Below are 4,930 nucleotides of genomic sequence, written 5' to 3' on the forward strand. Positions count from 1 at the left end.
TTTTCCCCCTTTAAAAACTATAGCCAGGTAAACACCTCCTAAAAACTCCTTACAAATATTCACCCAATTTTTTTTAAATGTATTTGCTTTCACATCCCTTTTGTGGTCCCTTTTCATGAACATTCTAACAAATGAATGTAGTTGCAGGAATGTTTATTAAAGCAGCATATGTCAGTGAAGCATGATTTGTGATCTCAGAAATGGGAATATTTGCAGCCGAAATCTGATTTGACATGCAGTTATAGAAACATACCATGTCACCCATGTGACTGATCAAAATGAATCAATGGAAACCAAATTTCTAAATCCGGGTATTAAATATGCACCATAAGCTTCCCATAGGCAATACAAAGAGCAAGAATTGCGTATAGAAATTATTATGGGGGTAATTCTGACCAAGAAATACATTCCAAAAAGTCAAAAGGGGCTTTTGGACAATTCACAAATAGGAAAGAGGCCAAATTTGTGTATTGAATTAGCCACTAAGATTTATTCATTCAGCTCTTGTAAAAACTGGAACAATAGCTACCTGTCACTGGCACAGCAAGATTCAATGTAACAGTGTCTGTGAAGTGCTTTGAGCTTCTCAGTTGGCAGGTGCAATAGTGATGTAATTGTTTCCTTGTTCTAACAGAACATTTGTGCAACAGAACCAAGATTGGCTGATATACTCTGACATTGCACAGGCATCAACTCATTCCCTGAGAACAAACAGTATCCAATGTCCAGTATGGACACCCACAGAAAAGTGATATAACAGTCCTTCAATTTTTTCCCTCTCAAAAGAAAGAAATAATATGTGGAAGACTCATTCCTTCCCTAGGACAGTCATGCTTTCCACCTTTTCTGGAAATAAAAGCTGTATTTTGCCCAAACCAATGAATTTCTATTAAAAGGACACAATTCTTCTTTCCAACCTGCACTATACAAGAGTCCTTTTCCACACTGCTTATTATCTGTGCAGGTGGAACAACCACTGATGTCATTGGAAGCTCAAGCACAGAATAAGTAATTGGGACTTTCCACAATGCAGTTCAGAGTGAGTATTTCATTCTGCTTATTTAAAGATTTGAAGATTTTCCCCAGAGTCTAGTCACTGAGAAAAGTACTGAGAAACAAGAACATAGATGCCATGATCACTTTGTCAGTTTCAGTTCTCTCTGGCTAAAGATAGCTTTTTCTATCTGTGTCAATCTAGAGTAATGGTTTTACTGATTGTTCCATTGTTCAAATTCAAATGTATTTTGTTCCATAGAAAGGTGAATGTTGAAAAAATAAATCTTAAATGGAAGAGTTTTGCAGCATTAAATAATATCCAGTAAACTGGACTTGCTGGCTTTCATTTTAATTCTATGCAAGTGGATCAGTTTGGTTCTTTTTAAGTACTCGGTTATATAAAATGAAGTAAGGCGTATTTAAAATTGGTTTAGAAATAATATTGAAGCAAATTGTAAGATCTTATAACCTGCAAGTTCATTTCCAAACATGACTTATTAAATACACAGGTCTCTGAGTTACCCTGGTGCAGATAGGGCATAATGCCATTAAGTATTACTGCTTCAGAGCACCAGGTAGTAGGTGCGTTGTAGTTGGAAGTACAGGTGAACCCATCTTTGGACCCTTTTACTCAGCACTCAACTCAAAAATATTACTTCTGGATAATTTGCTCCCTCTCAAGCATATCCACCCACCCACCCCTCAGTGCACCTTGTGATGTGCATCAGAAAACATGTTTTGCACTCTCCCTCCTACCAAAGCACCTGCATAATTCGGAATACCAGTGTCTTTAGAACTACCATCGTATTTGAACCTTGCCATACAAAAATTCATATACATATATCTCAATACATACATTTCATGTTCATTTTTCCATCAGGTCAGTCCACTGAAAGTTATGTCCTGAGGCATCCCAATCTTTTAATTAAAAAAAAAAAAATGTAAAAAGGTAAGAAATTACTTCAAGCGGTAGTACCTCCTAGATAAGTTTATTTCATACAGCCTCAATCAGCATTTTCTAGTTTTAAAAATCATCTCTCCTTGCAAACACCTTGGAAGCCAGATTTCTGAGAATGCTGAGCTTTAGATTTGAAAGGGAGGGAGTGTGGGGGAGGATGGGGCTAGAATAAGAATGCCTAGAAAACCAAAGTAACAAGGTTTGAGGAAATATTCAAGAAGACAAAATGGTTTTAAAATGGAAGCAGGAGCACAGTTTAAATGTATCCATATTGTACCCAAAACAAAACTGGACAAAACAACTGAAAACTTCTACAGCACTTGTCACACAGCGCTGCATGAGCCTTCCTGTTTCTGCTCTGAAATGAATTCCATAACTTTCCTGGTTGCGTTTGCATGGGAATCACAAGCCAGAATGTTCACGCTTGCATGAATGAAATATCCCATATTTACACAACACCCTCTTTCATTGTGAAGTCAGAGTGAGACATCACACAAAGTCATAGGAGCCCACAGTTATTAACTTGCACCAAAGCTATTACTGAATGTGACCTGTGTGATGCACACAGAAATCACATAAGACTTTAATCAAATAAAGAAAAATATTTCAGAGAATAGAGTGAATTTTAGAGACAGAACATACATGTACAATGTAAAACGTAAGTAGTAAGAAGGAAACCAAATGGAAAAAATTGACACTCCCTCTCTCTCCCACGCGCAGTTGGCTTTTACATATCCAAGAGCAGCCACACCTAACTACAGCAGACAAAAAAACGTGGGGGAAAGGAAGGGAGTGAGGACACATATGAGCTGGGCTGGTAACAGGAACAGCAGCTGTAAAATGTGCTGTGTGCACTTAAAAACTCTAAGACCTTCTCTGTGCTGGGGGTTTGCCCCAACCAGAGTTGTTGGTGGCCAGGTAACGGTGCAAACTCTTCATGTAAACAGGCACAGCCGTTACTTGGCATTTCCTGAGCTTACCCCTTGCTTGAAGCTAGGGCAAGCTGCACCCTACAGCAATTTACCTTCTCTACACTAAGTAGGGGTTGGTAATGGAGAAGTTACACTGGTGGCTGACCACCATTCAGGCATATCTTCAGTGTCGACAAGATCTCACTCTCTCAGGCTCCAGGACTTGTGCTTTCTAGGCCTTAGCTTGATGATGCAAAAGAACTCTACAATCAGGGAAACAAAGAAGTTATCTGTTAGTTTGACCAGAAGATAAACAATGATTGGATATAGGTGCAGACTTCAGCCCCAAACGCAAATAACTAGAACTCAGAGAAGGCTTGAGATCTGAGTTTTACAACCAGGCATCCAGAACAGGCTGAAACTGATCCATGGATCCCAAACGCCTGCAATGCGAAGGGATCCAAATTCAGATCCAAAATTTAGAACACAGGGATTCTTTTTAATAGTGTTATTATTAAAACACTTCCCACTAACTGGAAAATTACATCAAACTGCCTACGGGCTTCTGGCAATAACACACGTCTGATGGCACAACAGAACTCAGTGAAACAAATTCATTTCCCAATGTAAAAAGTTAAAAGCACTTCAGTTATGTCCAAATTAAAAATTAAATAAAAAAAGATCGTTCTAAAAGGAATTGCAGAAGAGTACTACACACAGACAGAGCCAGGAAAAAGCTATCAGCATCCCTGCCAAAACACACACATTTCCCCAGCTGAATCAGAGAAAACATGCACTGCAGCCCCACCTCATATACATTTCCACTCTCTCAAAAACAAACTGCCTCTGCTTTGGGCTGATTGTCTTGATTGGACAGAACAGACTCATCCAATCACAGACACAGAGACACGTGGTATATTATTTCTTCAAACAGGCAACTTGCCTCATTTAACCTGTCCCAATGAACTTTGCCTCTAAACTATGGAAAATAACAAAATGACTAAATTATAAAATTCCATTCCTAGTCAAGAGATCAATTTCCAATGCAGCATAAACACTAACATATGCTGCAACATTACTCACTACAAGAAAGCTAAATGTTAGCTTCTACATAATAAAGTTAATATAACTAAAAATACAGATTTGCCAAGATCTGCAGACACCTACGTAACCCTACAATATGTGAGCAGGGAAGTACCACACAAGTGCTACAGCCTACGGTAAATACTAGTAAGTAATACAGATCACTAGGGGTTCGTCTACTCATGGCCGGCCTGGGTCAGCTGACGCATGCTCCCAGCGCTCAACCTGTGGGGCTAAAAACTGTAGTAGAGATGTTTGGGCTCAGGCTGGAGCCTGGGCACCTGCCCCACCCTGACTGTCTACACTGCAGATTTTAGCACTGCAGCCTGAGCCCGGTGAGCCTGAGTCAATGGACCCGGACTTTGAGACTCCATACCGGGAGTTTTTTATTGCAATGTAGACATACTCTTGGTCTTCAGATAGGTGGCAAGTATGGAGTCAATTCTTTTGATTTTCCTTCAACATTGTTTCATTATGTTCAAATGGAACAATATAAAACCTAGCATCTGTTTAGTTCTGGAGATCAGTGTCTGCTGAAAGGAAAAAACACTGATGTTCAATCCACAAGCTGGTATCAAAACCAGGGTGACATTTAAGGCTCTTCTTTTCTTCAGGTGACAAGAGATATTGGACTGCAATATATTTTACAAGTATTTTAGGCATCTCCATTTATCTTAGGAGGGAGATAAGCTCCGGTAGGCCTGATTGTCTTCATCTGGTGTTGATCTATGGATTCTCAAAGTGGAATCAGTAAAGATTCTCTACACCATAGCTGGGGAATAAGAACAAGCAACAGCAGATGGGAGCAGCACAAGTACAGGTGTCTGAGCACCTGAATTAGCCACAGCTGTCACTACAACAGCTGAATGCTTTTCACCCTGCAATGAAGATGTTACTGACACCACTGGGGCTGGACTAAGACGCAGATAAAACATGCTAGAGGTGACCAACGGGAATTCTGCTTTTCCAAAATATGCTGGAA

At 39.7% G+C, this 4,930-nt stretch overlaps 1 long non-coding RNA gene across 1 annotated transcript; it reads right to left on the bottom strand.

The window, feature by feature from the left end:
- Positions 1-1,785: 1,785 nt before the first annotated feature.
- Positions 1,786-3,634, bottom strand: LOC137161492 (uncharacterized). The gene is made up of 3 exons (XR_010922098.1): positions 3,584-3,634; positions 2,979-3,128; positions 1,786-1,914 (listed from the first exon to the last, which is right to left on the bottom strand). It is a non-coding gene; the product is annotated as an uncharacterized lncRNA (long non-coding RNA).
- Positions 3,635-4,930: the final 1,296 nt, after the last annotated feature.

This window comes from Emydura macquarii, unplaced genomic scaffold, assembly GCF_026122565.2.
Source record: "Emydura macquarii macquarii isolate MOO-44397 ecotype Brisbane River unplaced genomic scaffold, CSIRO-AGI_Emac_v2 contig_2308, whole genome shotgun sequence".
NCBI classification, from domain to species: domain Eukaryota; kingdom Metazoa; phylum Chordata; order Testudines; family Chelidae; genus Emydura; species Emydura macquarii.